The sequence below is a fragment of the Andrena cerasifolii genome, chromosome 11 (assembly GCF_050908995.1).
Source record: "Andrena cerasifolii isolate SP2316 chromosome 11, iyAndCera1_principal, whole genome shotgun sequence".
Lineage (NCBI taxonomy): Eukaryota > Metazoa > Arthropoda > Insecta > Hymenoptera > Andrenidae > Andrena > Andrena cerasifolii.
This window is the reverse complement of record NC_135128.1, coordinates 7,954,159-7,975,401: the sequence shown is the minus strand read 5'-3', so window position 1 is coordinate 7,975,401 and position 21,243 is coordinate 7,954,159.

Here is a 21,243-nt window from a genome sequence, read left to right as displayed (position 1 = left end):
ATTCCAAATTCTTAGTTTACTTTCAAAGGCTATTATCTTATCGAACATTTCAGTGATAACTTTGTTTTGCCCTTGAAGATTTGCATTTAATACGTTTAAGTGTTGCGTAATATCAGCACAAAATGCAAAATCACACGTCCAGTTTTTGCCGTCAAATTGGGGAAACGGGTTGTTTTTCATCTCGCAAAAGGGTTGAATTTCGTTTTTCAAATCGCACACACGCTTAAGCATTGTGCCGCGACTTAACCACCGAACTTCGGTATACAAAAGAATCTCGCCATATTCGCTTTCCATATTCCTCAAAAACTCTTTAAATTCGCGATGATTTAGTCCTCGAGATCTAATAAAATTTACAATTTTAATAATAGGTGGAATAAACAATATACCTGCTTTAAAAATACCTTGATTTTTAGTGAAAATCAATCTTAAAATTGTTAACTAAATGAGGTATAAACTATAAAGTAAATTGCCTAGCGACCAGAGAACCAACAACTTCAAGCCATTGAATGTGGTACTTAATATTTTCCCATCACCCTTTAATTTTAATATAAGTGTTGAAAGAATTCCCGAAGAATTTCAAATGGAATTAATCGATTTACAAAACGACCCAGAATTAAGGAATAAATTTCAGAGTGCTAGTCTTATTGAGTTTTATAAGCGTTATTTTCCTTGTAATAAATTTCCATTGCTAGCTACCCACTCCAGGCAAAAAATGAGCTAGTTTGACAGTACGTATGCGTGTGAGCAACTATTCTTTCGAGAACGAAAATTTTAAAAAATAATCGACTCGACGACGAACGATCAAGTAATTGTCTTAGAGTAGCAGTTTCAAATATCGCGCCTAATATTGTCAAGCTCGTTCATGAAAAACAGACACGGCGATGTTCAGGTGGGCCACAGGTCTGCGGCTGGCGGGCCAAATGTGGCTCGCGGGCCGCCAGTTGCTCATCACTGAGTTAGACACTCGAAATTAACGCATAAATCTTTCGCCTCTCACCAAAGCGTATCTGTTGATCTACAAGCGAAGTATCTTTTGACGTCGGTTCATTGCTTCGGTGCATCTGTGTCAATAAGCTGCAAGGTGTTTACCAGTACCCGCAGGTCCCGCGCGGCCTCACGATTAGACCGATAACACGTGAATGCATATTCGCCGCGTCCTTCGAGCCTAGCCGCCTCGATCCCTCGCGATCGATAATTATCGGCCGTCTAATTGCGGCGCGACGCACCTATCTCCGGTCCCTGCGAAGAGGGACGCCGAGACGCCGGCCCTCGTCGAAATTAGGCACGAGCCGCGATCGCACGCGAGGACGCGAGGCGTCGCGGATCTCGAACCGGCCGCACAGCCGTTTCCAAGAAAGCCGTACTAAACCAGACCAGCGACGACCTCGATTACATGCTCGTTTGCAGATACAGCGGGGTCAACCAAGATAGCTGCTTTTAAAATACCGATGCAACTGGATGGAGCCGCGCCCGATGCCACCGGTCCGTCAAAACTATCCCGCCGGTTGAAAGGTTAACGTGTTGCGGTTCTCCTTTCGCAACCTGACGCGCCCCGGCCCCTCTTTCGCCGCGTTCTCGCGCGCCTGACACCGATGAAGACGTTCCCTAATGTCCTGTTCTCTTTGTCCTCCGGCCGGGATCGCCGAGGCAGGTGTTCCACGCGAGACCACGACTATCTCGAGTTTCGTTTATGGGTCGATCCGCCTTCGAAGCCGCGTCCCAGCGGCCAATTAATATCTTGCGGGTCATTAGCGAACTCCCGTTCGACCGCCCTTAATTGACCGTCTTCTTCGATCCGTCCGTACTCCGAACAGCGAGCACGTACTTTGCGAATCTAATTGGCGGGTAAGACGCGCTCGGCTCCGCTCGAGGTCGGCGATATTACGTGTAAGCCCGTACGCGGGAAGTGCCTTCCTTTTTCGTCGTATCGCTGCATCGGCCATCATCGCGGCGGTTAATAAATCGTTGGATAACCGGCCTTCTGTTGCTCGGCAATCGTTTACGCGCTCGGCTGATAACATCCACCGATACTGTCCCGGAGGTGTTCATCGCCGTGCTCACTTTCCGTTTCACGGACCAATCTCGCGGAAACGTTGATTCGCTCTTCTAACGTTCGAACGCCAACCTCACCCTGCTTCGTTACGCAGATCGATCTCAAGCCTCTCCAGAAGCTGCGTGTCAATTTGCGGGAAAGTATTTGGTTCTCTGCTCGTCAACAAATGCTGTAGAAAGCCTGATATCTCCAGAGTTCAGCGTGTCAGCAACTAATAGATGACCTCCGAATGGATACGACTCGTTACTTCAGTGATTTTAATTCACTCCTCCTTTAGTTCTCTCCGCGATTGAAGTTAGCGGGAGTCCGGATTCGTTTCACCTCGTCGCGTGCATCCCCGAAAATTGCGCGCTCGGACGCTCGGCTGGTGGCGGAGCTTCCAAGCGGACGCGGCCTCCGTGGCCCGTCGCGCTTCATTGTTATCGCCAAGGAGCTGTTGCCAAAATATATTTTATCATAGCTCCTTCCCTCCGCTCTTCCGCGCGAGGCCGGCTGCATTGCGTGTCCCGCGATAAATTCGCGAATACCCCGTCGATTGTTCCACCGCACGAACCACCGTGGGCCACCGGTGCTGCGGCGATGCACGCGCCGATTCCTGCGGACGTGTGTACCGTGCACAAGCGCGCGCGAAAATGCTATTTCAGAAATGGTATTTTTAGGAATGGCATACATACATATCTACCCGATGTAGAGGTAACTTTTTATCGACGACGAGCCGTTTCTTTTTCCAGGTCGCAGCCGCGTGCACGAGCACCGTCAGGCCGTCGCATTCCTCAATTTCTTTTTAATACGTAGAAAAGTGCTGGAGGGGTTCGGCGCTGCCTTTGCTCGCGAAGAGGTGTCGCAACCTTCTCGAGTGCCCCGTCACCGTCCACTTATTCCCTCGCTCGAATCTGACTGAGAATTGCGCGGAATCTCAGTCACTGTCGCGAGCGATAAAAGAAGAATGAGAACTGTAAGAATGAGAGATTCCGCGGGAGAAGAAAGGGACGCGAGATGTTGGCGGATAAGGGATACGCTGCTACGAATTTCGGCTGCGAAATAGAAAGTGGGCGACGGCGATTAATAATTCCGGAGCGGAACAGCCGGGCAGAACTTATCACCCGACGTGTTCGATGACTCACGAGCCAACAGAAGGCTGGCACGCCGACGTCTCCCGATCAAAAGGACCGAATCTCGCGTGTACGGTGACTCCTAATCCGTAACTCTCTTCCACGTTCCGGCTTATCGAGCTTCGAACCGCAGGATCTCCTCAGCCATCGACTTCCCTGCGGTTGTCGAAAGGTAAATCGAGCCGGATCCCTGGTCCGCGACGAGTCCCCGAGCGTCTGTTGCCGAGTTTCGTATTACCTGTGACCGAAATTCGCTGGCTCAAAAAAAAAGAAAGAAGAATGACTGCGACAGGCGAGAATCCAGAGTTCGATTTATGCGATTCCTTCACCTTTGTGGCCAGGTTTCGCCTATCGCCTCCCTTATCCCTGGTCCCCCACTCCTCTGCCGGGTTAATCAGCCTTTCTAGAAGTCGCCTATTATCGCGACGATGCAGAATTAAACCTATCGCTTTCCTGTGTGTGCCGACTGTATTTATAGTGTGACTAACGCGCGTGCAAGATAAGATTATAATTTCGCGCTCGCCCGAGATCTCTCGGTTGCCTAATGCCACCTCGTCGCGTTTAGAGTCACGTATTTCTTTTTTTTTTTATTACTTCCGAGAACCATTGCTATGCAATCGTTCTAGCTCCTCTAATTCCATCATTCCCCGCGGAAATTCATGCCGCACGAGATTCGCTGACTGCTGTCCTTTGAGTCGGCACGCGTGCGATGGAAATTCGAGTGCCACTCGTGTCCGACGATCATAGCGGACACGGAATTGCTCGGGCAGATTATTCCACGAATCATCGATCTTTGCGCGAACGATCTGCCCAGGGATCCTTGACCTGACTCACCCGATCGGGCAAGTGAAACGAACTTGGAGCGTTCCGCTCGAGCAGAAGCCACCGTTCCCGTCCCGACGTGAATGAATTGTAAATTATAACGCGGCCGGCCACGCTGCTCCTTGGCAAGTAAATCTTTAAAGTAGGAGGGACAATATGACGGAATAGGATGCACGTCGCGGACGTGCAACGGGACGAGCCGGGATTTCGCGTTGCTGCGGAACAGAGGCGCGAGTGTAGCCCCGAGAACTGGTTTCCTCTGTTAGACTCGCCCCGACGATCCCCCTTACTTTCTCGTCTTTTCGCTTTTCCCCTCGTCGATGATTCCCTCCTCAGCAGAAACAATAAAAAGAAAGGAGAAAGAAACAAATACTGGGGAACGAGTTAATCGAGGCGAGCCAGGCCCGAGCGAGACGGGAGACCGGGAGCTGCTCCGTTTCTCCCAGAATCGCGTGCGAGAGGGCCAGAGGCAGGCTGGGATCTTTCGGCGACTGCATCCTAGACGCGCGTCCCGTGACGTCGTTGAACGTCGATTGTCTTGCCTCACGAGTGCCCGATGAATCTTAATGTCTTGCCAAAAGCTTCTCCGTTTTTCTTCAGATCGCGTGACGGTAGAATGGTGTCCTCTGCGCATTACTATACTCTTCTACGGCAGCGAGCATCAAATGCCTCAGCGGAGGGATAGATGTTCCCTTCCAACTGCTGCACCCTAGATGTGCATCCTGCGGCGTCTTCCCAGCGCCTGCCATGAGAATGTTGCTAAAGCAGCCTGGGAGGAACAGCTCGCTGCATCCTAGATGTGCATCCTGCAGCGTCCTTGAACGTCTAGTTCGACTCGCGCGCTCGCGAAGGATCGCAGCCTGTCGAGGCAAGGCTCGCCCGCGGTCCTTCGCACGGGCCACGCTAGCAGATTGGGCAGGATGGCTTCCTGCGAGTTTGCTAGTCGACAGAGGGCCATGAACCCCGAACAGGTTGCCCCCTTGGACGTTCACCTCCTGTGCCGCCTCGACACCCGTCCCCCTGGCCCTTGTTCTTGCTCTATCTCGCTCCGAAGGGTCCGTTCGCCTCGGTCCCTCGCCTCCCCGCCGCTCCCCGTTTCTACCACCATTTTTCTGGCCAGCTTCAAAAGCTAGCCACCCTGCGCCCGGGCCCCCGGGGGCCCCCAGTGTTTCCCTTCCCCTCCCGAGTATTCTTCGTCCTCCTTGCCTCTCTCTCTCCTCTGTTTCGCCGCTCCGGACTCGCACGGTTCGCCTCTTACCGGTGGATCTACGCTATATTCGCGGCCGGTCCGCTCGGTGTTAGATAATCTCTCGCGTTAAAAATCGCACAGCGGGCCCCCGGGGCCCCGGAGAGCAGAAATTCCTCTCGCTTCAGCGACGGAGCATCCTGTTTAGGATGGCCCGAGCTACGATTCGGATTCCGGTCCGACCTCTTCCCCAGCGAGAGCCTTCGTTTTCTCTTTCCTCCGCCTTTTTTCCCTCGGTTTTTTCGGAACCGTTTACCCGTCCATCGTGGCCCCGAGTGACCAAGTAATGATGAGAATTTGCATGGCGAGAATCGATGCCGGTGTTTAAGGGTAATTGCGGAAATTAGCGGGCGACCGGCGGATTTTTCGGATCCCGGACGATGATTCTTCATGGCGGACGGCCGGACGTGGAATCAGGGAAAAATTGGTGTTTTTCTCGCTGGGTGGGGTCGCGCTTTGACCGAGCCGATCGCGACTCGACATTTCCCGAATTCCTCGATCGCAGCCGCGTGCCATCGAACACCATTTTTCGCAATAGGAAGCGATTGCGACACCTTGTGCGCACGAAAATCGTCAACGATTCGTGGTATGCGTTTGCAAACGATAATAGGACAGCAGGCTCGCTGCGAAACAATGGTTCTCAAAGACGATGAGTCGCGGTAGCTTGAAAACTGCTTGAAATCTGCAAGGTGGTTTGGAGAATTTCTTAGAACTCTTGGAATATGAATCTTCTTCAGTCGCACTAGATAGACCATCACTCAGAAGGGAAGATCTCGAAGCTGGAAATTCAAAAAATTCTGAAACTTTGTGAATTTGTAGGGGATTTCCTCCTGATTACAACGCAATCTTTGCTTGCAGCCCAAATTCCTAATCCTAACCCCTGAAAATTCGGCTATTTTCCGATTCTGTGTTATAACTCGCGAACTGTAAGAGCTAAAAAAAAAGTTTCAAGACAAAAGTTACTTCTTTTAATTAGATCTATCACACGGTAAAAAAAAAATATTTTACAGTTCACGCGTTATAACACAAAATCGAAAAATAACCGGATTTTCAGGAGTCCATTACAATCCCTTAGAGTGAATTTGGGCAGCAAACAAAAATTGCGTTGTAATCAGGAGGAAATTCCCTACATATTCAGGAAGTTTCAGAGGTTTTTGAATTTCCGGGATCTTCCCTTGTCAGTTTCAACCGTCCTCGATTCTCGAGGCAACCTCGACAACTCTTTCGCGCGTCAACGATTACAGCAGATTCCTACAGCTATCTCCTCTTCCCCCGTCGCTGTATCACGAGTCCAACATTACCACGATCGATCGCACGCGACCACCGTTCATCCGTGAATCGGCCTCCGTCGATCTGCGTCGCGACCGTGACGTCCTCCGCTGGGTTTCCTCGGCCAAGATCGCGGGAGGCACGGTTGCGAAACGGTTTGGGAACCGCTGTGCTAGAATGCAGCGACTCGTCTAAATATGCGCATAGAGAACTCTTAGGCAATCGCGCGAGCCTTTCCTAGAGCTTCAATTACGCTGACAGTGTTCGCGGCTTGGCTGGCTAGCCCCGGGTAGAACGTTACAAAGGAGTATCGCACGGGTGGAGCGATATTAAATTATTTTTATGCGATTGCGCGAGGCTGCTCCGAATGCAGCGTCGTCAGTAGAATGGGAAACGTTCAATGAAGAAATAGGCGTTCGAGGAACTGGAACTGGATCTCTCTTTCACAACCTCCCTCTCCCTCTCTCTCTTTCTCTCTCTCTCTCTCTCTCTCTCTGTTGTTGCCATTTTAAAAAGGTTTATTACCGGCGCATCAGATTTGGCAATCGTGTTCGGCCAGGCTATGCATCACTGTCACTGTCACTGTCGCTTCAGCTCAATCCGCCCGTTTCCTCGCGCTCGTTACCATCCGCCCAGGCCCTCGACACGCTTCATCCAGCAGCTTCTTGCTTCTTCCTGACCCTTGGCCATTCAGCGAAGTCGCCGGGTCGCTGAACCTCCGGCCACGTATTTGGGACGAGCCCTTCCCGCCCTGGGGGACATAGCGTATCGATAATGAAAATAGGTCTCTGGTCTTCTTCCATCGGGGAGCTGCTCCTGCTGGAATCCGGGCGGCAGGCTACGCTACAGCTATTCTATGTTATATTGCGACGGGGCTGTGCCGCGCGAGCCAACTTGATAAAGTAACTTCGAACGTAATCTTGAGCCGTGACGAACTAATTCTACGCAGCTTTCAGGGAGAAGGATAACATCGGTTCTTAATTACCAGATACCTAAGTCAGGCTTCGTATAAATTTGCATCGCGAGCGCGCTCGGGAAAATGTCCGGCAGACAGCAGTCACCATCCGAACTCTTTAATGACCCAAGGCCAACGGAAGGCTAGTCATCCAGCAGCTTCTGCTACCCATTTACGCTCCGTCCATCTCGCATTCGCTTCCTCCGCGCTCAAGATATTTTATACCGGGCCGGCAGTAAAATGCATGCTTTTTATGCCCCTAGCCACGCTTGCATCTTGAGATTCCCTCGATCGACAGAAATATTCCGGGAGGGACGCGAATAATCTTAAAAACTGGCTTGGAAACAGTTTCACGCGCGGCCCTGCCGTCCCGATGTTCTCGAGATTAATGACTGCGATTCGCTCATTTGTATCCACGGATACCTGGAATTGCGGCTAGGACTCGCTTCCTCCTAATTGATGCGTCGCGATTCCGCATCTGCGCGGCGACGTGCATCTTCCCGAAATCAGAAGCATGTGCAACGATCCTGCGCTGCATAAATGCATGCCCGGTGCACCTGGGTTTCGCGTTCTCATGCGGAATTCAGGAAACCGGACGGAAGAAAAAATCCCCGCCGATTATCTCGTGCGATCACCCAGACCTCTTCGCGGACGCCTCGGCAGGCAGGGGTACGTAGTTTCATTAAGTATCGAGATTCGCAGCGAGATTAGAACGCGATTCGGGATTAGAACTGGGAATCGATACTTGGATGGGAACCTGCTCGGATTAGGGGCCGAACTTTCTCAACTACTCTGCCGACTTTACGTTATGCCGACGATCCGGGCCACGGTTGATAAAGTCCGCGATGGAAGTAGAAACTTTGCCGAAGATTCGGCGCAGGGAATTTCGAGTTTCGAAGGGCAATGATTCCCAAAAACCATTCTAGCTCCAGCGGCGCCCCCCCCCCGTTTCTCTCCAAGCCGTTCCTCCCGGAATTGGCTTTTTGATCGCGGCATTAAAGAGGAAAAAGATGGCAAGCTGTAAAAGGGCGCGTGAAAAAGTCCGCTCGCTGGCGGGAGAAAGCAGGAAGCGCTTCTGGCGTTCCCGCAATTTGGCCAGGCGGATAAAAAACGAAAAAGAGGGAACGAGGATACCGGGGCCCTAATTCACGACGCGGCTTCCAATTATATGCGTGCGCATTCTAACGCATAATGAAGAACCGGAAGCGTGCCGTCCCCCTTGCTTCGTGATTCGAGCGAAATTTTTGCGCGGTCGATGGACGGGCCCCTGGCTCGCTTAACCGCACACGTTGCAACTAATAAATGAAATTTCACGGGTGTAACGGGCGCCGGATGTCCGATCAGCGTAAACGGCCGCAATAATGGCGATAATTGCGACGGGGATAGCTTTGAACTAGAATGTTTGCGCGGCACCCTCGTAACACAAAGATCCCAAGCGATCTTGCAATCACCGTCATGCGTGCAAATATCCTGAGCTTCCGTTAATGAAAAGCGGCAAACGCTAACCGATTAAAACTAAGTGTATAAAATCCATCGAATACACCCTGTAAATCCTCGATTGAGTTCCAGCTGTTCTCGCAGCGAATTTAAAAAGAGGTACGTCGCTTTCATTAAACCACCGTTGGGCTCCAGCCAGAGAGATCAGTATTTTTGCGGGAAAATTTACTGCGCGCCTCCAACCGCCATCGTTCGTTTCGAAAATTTACTTCCCTGCCACTGTTTGCCACCCTTTAGAGACGCTTGAAAGCATTCGAGGCTCTGGAAACAGGGGGCTGATTGCGATCCTTTGCGATCGGTACCCGGAGGCAGATCGAAAGAAGCGAGGCGACTTCTAGGGCTTCTCGGATCGAAATCCGATTTCGGCTGGTTGCCGAACAGCTGATACTTTATTCATCAAGGTGCAAGAAGTGCCGGGCACCTTGGGACTTGAAGTTTCCACGGGTATCTACTCGCGTATAGGTGCGCGTACACCGTCCGATTGGTCGTGTGCTCGCGACGTCAAGCCACGATCTTATGCACTACAAAGCGTGTACCAGGGCGGCGCGATCGAATCGGAGACGACGCTCGCCGGATAAGCGGGGACGCTCGAGCGGTGGCCGGTGACGCAAGACTGGTTATGAAATCGCTGAAACGAGGCCCCAATAGAGGCGCGTGATTTTTAGACTTGTTTGCAGATTTCGCGACACCGTTGCATAAATTACACACATAACCGTGCGCGCGGCTGCTGATCCTCGTAAATTCTCCGCGACGCCTAACGGCCGATTTCCACGGGATCCACGCACGGCGCTCCGAGTGGGACGACCTCCCCGCGGATCAAACGTGTCCGTGGGATTTATCTGGGAGATTCATTGACGCGACTTTCTCGACCCCCGCAGGAAAATCGAGGCCGAGAATCAGGATGCTCGAAACGTATCCAGCCGATCTCCACCACCTGGATTAGCTTGATATTATATGCTAATGTTTTCTGTCACCAGCCACTCTGCGTTTACGTACATTTAAACCCTTAACTCAGCCTTGCGCAGAACAGAACTCTCCACCCGTCACTGTATAAACAAGCGAATAAAATCTCCCCTACAGATCGACACGGGCCATGTCCTGCAATTTCTTCATTAGCCCGGTAACAGGGTAAAAAAACGTTGACCAAAAAAAAGGGGGGGTTGCCGTGAAAAGCGAGCATCGAGTCACGGCAGAAGTCAGTCCGTCGAATCGCGCAGCTGGCTCGTTAAACTCGCGAAAAAAACGATGAAAATCTGCCTTCTATATCCCGTATAAAAATCGACGCTCACGGTTAAACGTTTTATATTTATTTCACGCCCGACGCTTTTAATCCCGCCCGAGTTTTCGCGGCCGCGTTTTTATTTCCCACCGTCCTCGAGGATTATCCCCCGTTTCTCCCTCGCGCCCCTGCCGGCCTGTCGATCGGCGGGACGGTTTTCCAAGCGGGGGACGACTTCCGGCGTCCGCGAGAGCCGATTCCGATCGATCGCCGGGAGGTTCGGGCCGCGATTACGCGATCGGGACATCGCGTGGGAACCCCACTTCTCTTCCCGGACGCCAGTGACTGCATAATGGACGATTATTATGCGCATCCTTGCAAATTTCGTGAGGAACGCTCGCTGGACGTGCCCGCCACGGCGTGTCGCGGTGTCTACAACGGCCCACGGGGCCCGACGCCGCAACCGAACTGACGGATACATTTCGGCTTAATAATACCGCCGCGGTAGATGTAAGATAGTTATAATTAGGTGTGTACTCGGTCTAGCTGCGCGCCGGTTTACCCATGTGAACTTCCTTCTCGCAGTTTTCGGGCATGCCGAAACGTTCCCGCCGCTCGCTCTGGATTGGCCGACTATTTCCCCGGTCCGGTGAACACTTCCGCGGCTCGACACCAGCTCGTGGAGAACTTGCTCGCTCCGGTGCCAGGCTACGGTTTAAAGTTAAGCTGCGGTGTAAAATTCTACAAGTTTAAAGATGCCTACTTATATGTCAAAAGAGTTTAATGCAATATTAACAATAGTTTTACAAAAAAAATCATACTTTTCGGGGTCTGTTACACGAGAAACCTCCCCCTGAGGGGGGAACCTGGGTTAGGACAGAAAAATTTCGACGTTTTTCGACGAAAAATTCGACAAATCTGGGCTAGAATATTTATTTTTAAATGACACTGAGCTTTGAATTCCTTCAGATTCAACTGATAGTGATGAAGATGTATAATAAAAATGAATAATTTAACATTTATTATCAATACAAACTATTTAAAAAATTAATTTTATTTTTTTATAAGTGTTTCATATGTTTGTTATTAATTTGTGTTTAAATGTGTTTAAAAAATATATATTTTATTTGTTTTACAAAAGTATGCACGATATGATTAACTAATAAAAATTATGTTGAAAAATATATTTTAATGAATTATTTTATGTTAAAAATTATTTTTTTTTTGTGTACAAATATAATTAACATATCAATTACATGTAAATAACTGTATCTTAATGGAAAATTGATTTTTTTTTCTTATATACTCGTTACACTGTGCGTCGGCTGTATCTGTGAAGCTACTTCGAATTGCTGTCTGTAACATTGGGAATACATTTAGCGATTAAAAAAAAAACAATTTTTTCAACGTCCTAAACCAGGTTCCCCCCTTAAACCAGTTAACTTTACGCTTCCATCTCTGAAGCAGCCTGTACAGGGTGGGCCGAGCACTGGGAAATCCCAGTGACTATCACCGTCTAGTCCCAGCGTGCGGCGGTAAGTCACGGATGCATGGAATTTTTCAATAGGCGCAAAGGTCTATGCATCCGCGAGTAACCGGTGCAGCAGGGAGCCCTGGAATTTCCCATGCGTCGCGGACCACCCCGCTTGCCATCTCGCGAGCCTAAAATGTCCCACTCACTCAGTCACCCTGTTTGGAATTGAAGTGGCGATCGATTATCTTCAGTCTCTTCCACGCATCACGAGTGTAAACATACACAGACGAACCCTGCGGTTCCCATGGCGAGCGGAGCCGAACTCCTCAGCTGTACGTGGCTAAACGCGAGCGTCACCGAAGGAAAACGTCACGATCTCGTAGGACGTTCCCTCGAAAACCACGATTTCGTCCGGAACCTGCTGCTATTTTAGGCGAACCGGTATCGCAATTAAATTCCCGCCGCGATACACGCCACGACTGAGAACGGAGAGGGGGAGGGAACCCATCGGTCAAGGTAAACAGGGGGCGTTTTATTATTTGCGCGGCTACTTTGTTTGCGAAAATTACGTATTCGAGCGACGATCATTGTGCCTCGGTTACGTAGTCCCTCCAGAGCGAGGGGGTGGCGGTGGCTGCAGCCTGTAGGGAGGGAGGGGGGGGACGAGGGAGCGAGGGGTGCGACAGAAGGCGGGGTTACGGGGCAAGAGATGCGGGGACAGGGTGGTTGCGCGCGAGATCTCTGTTATTTTAACGTTTTTGCCAGGTCGAATGGACAGGTAGCGTGCTAACCGATTCGTTTGCCGGCGCAGCGTTATAGTTTTGTTTCGATGGGCGGATTGGGGTGGTTAGGGGGTGTGGAGCGAGGTGGGGCAGGAGGGACGGTTGGAGGGCCCGGGGCAGATCGAAGTGTTATTAATGCTGGTACGCGCGGCGGGAGGCAAACAAAAATAATTAATATTTATCATTCACGATTTCCGCGTGCACGTCCAATCGGAACGCAATATTCCCTGGAGCGGACGCGCTAATGCAAACGCGCCGGCGGTGCCATCGAAAATTTCGTTCCGTAGAACCGTCCGCGCTAATTCGATAATGCTGATCACGCTCGACGGCGGATGGCTCGCGCATTTATTTCGACGCCCGCGCCCCGGTTTTTTGATAAAATTGCGAAAATATAATGCGCCCGAGCGGGACTCGTCGATAACGCATCCGCCCAACCAACCCCCCTACCTAGCCGCCGTCGAAACGATATACAGATCCGATCTCCGTCCCTTCCCCCTCCCGGCACCCTTCCGAGCTTCGCTGATCCCATAATCACCTACCGGTTTAAGCGATTGGCTTTCCGAAAAATTAAAAAAAAATTCCTCCCGAAGCGTAGTAATTTTTCCAGCGCGACCTGTAATGTACCGATCCCTGCCAGGTAAAGGCAGATATTCCCAATTACAGTCGAAACCATCCCATACCCTGTTCGGGTCGCGTGTCATTCCTATGGGACATTCCATGCGAACTCGGACAGATTTCGGAGTAAGTTTTCGCAGATCGCTGAAATTTGAATATGTAGTAGTCTTTAGTGATATTTAAAGGTACGTCAAAGGATTTTTCGAAATTTTGAAAAGTGTCGATTTTACAGCTGTTCGAAGTTAAGTGCTAACTTTTTTTCAATACATTATAGCTATGGAAGTAGTAAACGGATGGAGATGAGCTTTACGGTGCTTATAGAGAAGACATTGAAGTTTTAAGAAAAAATTATTTCAGTTGAAAAAAAAATTGAACCATTTTTGTGCAATTATTTCAAACAAATGCAGGTTTTTAACATCGAGCGCGATTTTAAAAATCTAAAAAAAGGAGAATATAGTTCTATCCTTCTCCTTGATGGACAAATTTTAAAAAATATGGACATTTTAAAATTGGCCCTGTAAAAATTGTCGAAAGTTGACGCTGCGTCGCTCAGCACCGCGGTACTCGCAGCGGCCAAGCGGCTATACCTGATATTCTTATACAGGATTCTCGAAAATGGTAAATATTTGAAAAAAAAACTGAAGGAGGAAAACTCTTACTGTTTTTTATATCCACCATAATACGGTATCTCAATTTTTGATGTTCACAATATTTTCCTTGAAACGAGGGTGACTTTTAGTTTTTTAAATGGAATGCTATATATTTGATTACCCAATATGACCTATCTAGTAGATTGAGTTTCTTTCTTTCATTCCCAACTTTGTGTGGCCTTGGTCATAGTATAATATAATATAAATGGTTCAATTTTTTTTTTTTAAACTGAAATAATTTTTTTTTAAAACTTCAATGTCTTCTCTATAAGCACCGTAAAGCTCATCTCCATCCGTGTACTACTTCCATAGCTATAATGTATTGAAAAAAAGGTAACACTTAACTTCAAACAGCTGTAAAATCAACATTTTTCAAAATTTCGAAAAATCCTTAGAGGTACGTTTAAATACCACTAAATATATTCAAATTTCAGCAATCTACGAAAACTTACTCCGAAATCTGTCCGAGTTCGAATGGAACCCTATGTCCCTACGTCTCCCGTACTCGTCCGTGACAGGCCCTCAATTTCTCTCCTGCTCAAAATCGCCCGTGGGCCCTCTTCTTGGAGTCATACACTTGCGTGCCTCCTTCCGCCTCGCAAATGTATTCCCCAAGATACGAATCATCGGAACGACCGGCGGCAGTTCCATTCCCAAAGCTTGTGGGAGAGTGCGATCGCTGGCAGGATGCAACGAAACAATCGTCCGCCAGGAAGAATGGAAAAAATGTTCGGCAGGCGCATGAACCGTGACTGGCCCGGGCCAAAATTCTCGTCCAGAGCGCCCCGGGTGCCTCTTCCCTACACGGAACTGCAAGGAACCGTGCGAGCCAGTCCGCGTCGGACCGTGCTGTTTGCAAAAGCCTGTGGTCCATATCCCGATCGCGCTCCTTCTTCTGGGAAGGATCGTTCGCATCGACGGGAACACGTTCCGCGAATTTCTACGCCGCGAGACGGCGATCGAGCGGCGACGCTCGCGGACTCGCGTTTTTCTCGTAACGCGAGTGCCCTATTTTTACCAGAACCGCCGTGTAAACTCTCGAAGTTTTCCGCTGCAACCGTCGCTCTATTAATACGCTAGCGGTGCAAGTAGCATCGCGCCACTATTTTTTCTCCCCTCGCTCCTCCCCGTCGAAGATCAAGAACCCGTTAAATTCAGCGAGGTTTACAGCGCGAACGGCTTTCTGCCCTGCGCCCCGCGGGCCGCGGAGTCGTGGCTATTTCTTTCTCAAATCAAACATTCTGGAAATAAAGTTTCGCCAATCCCGCGAAGGAGACGGGCCTGGTGCACACGCAACACCGCTGCAACGCGCGTGCACGCACGCCGCACGCCTACACGCTCGCAGCGCACTATAGTCACGCACGCTGCAGGGAGTTCGGCCCTAGAGAGATTAAGGCCGTTGCACCGGAACCCTCGAAACACTCGACTCGCATGGCCAACCTACCTACTCGCTACTGCTTATCGGTCCAATCATTCGATGCCCTCCACTTCTCTGTTTTCTTCATCTCTTTCGATAATGCTGGCTTCGTGTATTTGTCGATGGTAGATGCCTGGTCCTTGCAACGTTTCCTTGCTTCTTCTTTCAGAACTTGGAACAAAAGAATGGGCCATCTCCAGTCTCCTGAAACTATCCCTTCCTGGGATGATGACTGAGGAATGTTTACTCGCGAGAGATAAGAATGGTTCGCAAGAGCGCCTGGCCTGCCAAGTTATCTCAGCGCTCAATAGTCAATGAAATAGAAGAGCGTTCAAGAACCCCGCGGGTTCAGGGGATCAGACCTGGCCCGAGAGCCACGTATATCGTCACGTCAAAACACGGAGCATCGCGGTTTAGATTGGCCGTGTCTCAGGCTTGACCATCGTCGTTTCTAAGTGGCTAAGTCAAGTGAAGTGAGGCGAACACCGAAGGACGAGGGCAATGCACCAGAGTCGATGCACGCGGGGCGGGTCCCTCGCGGGCAGGTGGTCCTCGGCTCAAAGAACTTTTGTCGGGGCGTTGATCTTGCCCCAGCGCGGGCTAGCAGCGGACTCTCTCGCGCCGCAGAGACACCTCTACGCGAGGCTGTCGTCACGAGGACGACGGAGTTTCCTTTTCGCTAAAGGTCTGCGCACACATATCCGTTCCGCGTCAGTTCCGTATCCGTTCCGTGCGGTGTCCCTAATTTCACTGGCAACTTTGTAGGAGGCCTGCTCTGGCTCGGTCAGCCCCAATTCAGCCGTTTCTGCAAGCCTGCTGTACAGTTCTTTCAGTCAGTAGGTGACAGAAGTATTCGTACACCCTTCAAAACAGAATAACATTTTTAAAATTGGTCCAAACGACGTGATTTTTTTTTTTTTAGATGCTAGGAGTATTAGGTTCCTAAGTAGGTGGCGTATTTCGGGCGTTTTGAAAAATATCGCAATTGGTCGGAATAGCGAAGAAAATAATGGAAGTCGCTTTGTCCACTTTTTATCCTGTGCCTGTAATTTGAAATTTAAAAATCCCTTAAGTAGGTAGATTTAAGTAAGTTTTACTCCAATGCTGGTACATAGTAAAACATCTGGTTTCCTGTAAATGGGTGCTTTCCTCGACATCGGCAATCCACTGCTAATTATTAATGTAAAAGTACATTTTAATCTATACAATCTCATCCACACGCTTCCCTTTTCATGTCTAATGCTGTTTATGAGATGAACCCAATGCTTCCTCTAAGCTCGTCTTTACTACATCTTTAGTGTAACATCCAAATAGACAACGCTTCAATCTCATTCAATCTTTCAGATAAATATTTTGTCCAAAAATGTGTGGGGCACGAGACGGTTTTTTTTTTATTGAAGAACAAATGATCGACACCTATCGCGATACGTGTTTCTCCCCGCGCCGTGTGAAAGAGTCTGCTCGTTTCCACGTTTCATCTGTCGTCTTCAGACAAAAAGCTATAATGATCAATGGAAAATCGGTACGCATCATACACGTATCGCGATACATGTATCGCCGTGTGAAAAAGCTCTAAAGTTAGCAGGTCCTGTTGAAGCGCACATCCAGCTCCATTTCTCTAACACCCAGCATTCATGCATCCGATCATACCCTGTACCTTACCGCGCAAAATTCAAATACAAAACTCTTTTCATTACAATCATTAATAACGATAAGAATTATATCATGTTTGGTATAATTTTCATTGCGAGACCTCCAGCAATCCATTGGTGGTATTTGTATGGAGATCTAATATTAATTATAGAAATTCCCATTTTCATTACTGAGTGGCCTATTACTGTCCTTGCCTTTATGACTCTAGGGTCTAGAACCCCTGAAGCGCGCGGTGCAAGAGCTTCGACCCAAGAACCTTTCACGGTCATAAAACAGGGTCGTCCCTTTCACCTTTCCGTGATTTCAGGACTCCGTCAGTCCAAATGCCCGAATATCGTTGGCAATCAAATTTTAGTTTCACTGAACGGATAGGGGTTCTACACTGACATCTGCTAACAGCCTTGACACGGACAAGTGTGCGCTGCTCCATTGTAAAGCACGCAAACGATATTTTTTAACCCTGATCCTCACGGCCCGGAACTGACGGGTACGGAGAGACCGTGAAATTTCACGGAACTGACAAGTGTGCGCTGCTCCATTCCAAAACAAGCAACCGATACCTTTTACTACCACGGAACTGACACGGAACTGATATGTGTGCGCAGACCTTAAAGCGAGCGTTGTGGAGACGGTGGAGGGAAGAAGCTGGGACCAGCTTTCAAATATTCCCCGCACGGTCGAGCCACGGGGCCCCGCCAAAATCCGCCGATTTTCGCGTGAAATTCGAAAGCGTGCCGGCCCCGGAAGGTTCTCCGTTCCCCGAGGGGGCGTTTTATCGAACGAAAGTTGCGACGGTTGCAGGGGAAAGGAGGGGCGAGGCGTCTTGGAGCGACTTGTGTAACGATGTTACGCCTTCTCCTTTCAAGGCGCCCTAGAACGAGCTGCGTCGCCTTCTGGAACCAACGGAATAACCCTTCAATAGCGTGGCGCACAAAGTGTCACGGCTCGTTTCGTCCTCCTCCGAAGATAGCTTGCTCGCACGCCTGGCGACACGCGGGTTAAGGCTCTGTGACCGAATGGGTACCGTAACACTTGCTAACCCTTTGCGCTATGATCTTCGTCGTTACTTCGGACGCGAGGGCGTTTATTACTCGACGGACTCTAAACGATCCTTAAAAACGGGGTCCGTCGTCGGGACCGCGTAGATCCAGGTCTATAGTCCGAGGGAGCCTATCAGCCCCCGTGCATTCCATCGGCAGCGGTTGTCACTCGGCGGTCCGCGGGATCGCTTAGCCGAGGCTAGCGGGGAGCGATCGTCGAGTTCGCGAATTGGTCGGGTCATTTAAATTCCGTGGTCTCGCCCGATGGCGGGCCGTTGATCTGCGGGAAGAATGCGAAGTCGGTTGAGGAAAGCTCCCCGGCTCGTTCTCAGGAGGAAGAATCGGTGGACGTGGATGGATGCCGAGGAAGAGGACGAAGAAGGAGGACGAAAGGGCTTCGTGCTAGCCGTAGTACACGAGGGGCATCGTATTGCATGCACGACTCGCTGCTAGTAAGCCGAGACGATTGCACGGAAGGGAAGAAAAAGAAGAGTGGCCCGGGGAGAGAGAGCGGATGGAAGCGGAACGCGGCTTGCCCTGGCGAGACGAGGCCAAGGAGGAGGGCAGGGGGGCGGTAGGGCTGGCGAGGGGGGTGTGGGCAAGAGGGGGGTCCAACGCTGCCGAAAACCGACTAGCGATTGCATTAAGGGGGTAGTGGACTATTTCAGCTTAAAAAAATCGATATTTTTTATTTTACTGCTTCTGAAAGTCTTATCCATTACGAACATTTTAAACGAATGTTAATGAAAAATTTAAATAATTGTCGAAGTTACAGCAGCGAACGTGTAACACAGTGTACCGCCGAGTAACCGCGCGATAAAGCTAACACCCCGAACTTTGAAGCCGGTTTTCTCGAAACACCATTTTCAGAAACGGTGTACATCATAACTCTTGAACGAATGAATACTTTCACTTGAAATTTTAAATGGAGCTGTAGAATTCCATTCTCTATCGTGTAGAAATTTTGTATCAATATTGGATGTTTGTGAAACATTTTATAACTGATTAAAGACGATTTTTTCGCGTAAAAATGTGGAAAGAAAATTGATTAGTGTGTAACTTCCACAATTTTTGTTGAAATTCATCGGCAAGTCTCCACACTGCATCCAATAGTCCACAACCCCCTTAAATAGAAGAAGCACGATGATTCCTGCAGCGGCTGCACGAGCAACGCGTCTCAACTCCTCGCGGACGAAGAAGAGCGGGCGGGGGCAGAGGATGATCGAAAACCAGGGCCTGCAGAGGCGGCCGGAGGGGGGGAGGATGAAAACGGAGGTGGAGGAGGAGGAGGCCAAGCAAAACGGGCCGGACGGAGGGCGAGGGGAGGGTCTAGAAATTAGGTTGTTGCACCGGGGCCACGGGTGGGAGAAGCCCAAGGCCCTTGTTACCTTCCCCTAACGTGAATTTAGGCCGTTGCACTTTTCGGCCCGGCGCTGTGGTGGGGGGCCCAAATAGGAGGAATGCGTTTGGAGGGGTACCGAGCCGCAAACGGCGGAGGGATAGCGCATTTAGGTGCAGCCTCGGCCCGTGGAGAGGGGACTCTAGCAAAGAGACAGGGCCGCATCTGGCTTGCAATTTTTTTCCTCACGCCGATTTCTTGCCGGTCCTCGGCCCCTTTTCCTCCACGTGGCGGTTTTCTGGCCGAAATTCTCGTTACTTTGGGACGAAACCCGCGGCGCTCTATTCCCCTTGGTTTCTTGCCGGAGGACGCTGCAGCTAGACGCTGGCAAATGCATTTTACAAGTACACGGCGCACAGTGGTTCCAAATCGCTAAAAAGCGGCGAACCCCTCAAAACCTACTTCAATTTAGTCAGAAATCGATGGTCGTGGGTTTTTGGGCCTGCTGATTACGAATCTGAAATTCAAAACTTTTAAAACATAATGGCGAATCCAATATGGCGGACGCGTATATCAGAAATATATGAAATTGCTCTAAACTTGGTAGCCTACAGTTTTCGAGGTCGCTGATTACGAATCTGAAGGCAAAATTGCAAAAATCTAATGGCGGATCTAATAACGCTGGTGTAAACGTTGTTTTCAAGTTAATTTTTGTGAAAATTTATTACTTTCCGATTTTTGACTAAAACCATATAATTAGAAAGTCGATTTTTATATGACGACGTTAATTTAAAAACTTTTTTAAAAATCATTTTGAAAATTTTATTTTTTCCGATTCTAGTGAAAAAGCTCAGCATTTCTGCGTTTAGTAAGTCACATAGTTCGAGTATATTATCGAAAATAATAAAAGAAGAGTATGGATTATAAGCGTTGTTTGAAATAACGAATGCTGTTTTATTCAAATACTAAATACGCTTGGCACTTTAAATTTAAATATCTTAAAAAACCGCAAATTTTCGCAAATATTCTCAATTGGATATAATACTTGACATGTTACTTTCTATCAAGGAACTTGTTACAGCATGACACTCGGTGACACTCACCTTTGTTTTCCTTCCGTTTTATTAAAATATGACTTAGATTTATGACACATTGAGAAGGGAATTACAAGAGTAAATTCAAAGATATTTTACTTTGTTTCTGTGGAAAGTTTATGTTTATAGCACCTACTTTAATGATAAACTGTTTCACATATTGATCTTTTCAGATAAACTTTCTCTGACACATTAAACATGCTCCCATTTTCAAGACATTAAGGGGCATGAAGTTTCGTCAACTTTGACGGCCTATATCTCAATAACCACTCAATATATTCAAGAAGTTCAAGCGGTATTTGATGCACTGATATATATACAACAAATCTGCTATAATAGCAAAAAGCTGCTATATCCTTCGAAAATTGAATTTGAACCAGCTTTTGGCGATTTGGGACCACTGTGCGGCGGGCAGAAACGCGCGTCCTCGAATTTATCTAAACGGGAGACTGCTGGAACTCGATGGGACAAGGAATATACGCGAACAAAGTCTCCCCCCACCCCCTCCCCGTCGTCAGAGTATAATGCCACTCGAAGTGTTTCTAAGCAGACACGCTTCGAATGGGGCAAGTAACGGGGCGTCTGGGAATTTTCATGCAATAAGTGGCCAAGGCGTGGCGTCGCGCTGCTTTCTTGCGCTCGGAGGACCGGCTGCGACCGATTAGAGCGATATCTTGGACGGAGATCGAGCCAATTCGTGACTCCGGCGAAAAATATAACGCGGGTCATGAACGCCGCGCGAGAGGCGCGAAAGCGTTCTAGCTGATTCGATTGCCTTATCGTCGAGAAATTCAGCCCGACCAAAGTGCCAAAAGATATTTCTGCAACGACGCGGCGAACCGGCCGTTATCGGTCGCCTGATGCCCGATGTCAGTACAAACAGATACTCCTCCTCCTTTCCTCCAGTCACGTGAAGAAACATGGATATCGCCAGTCGAGAAATAGTTGGATTTTGCAGCGAAAAGATGGGCTTGGTCGTGCTTGAATTTGGTACACATTAACGAAC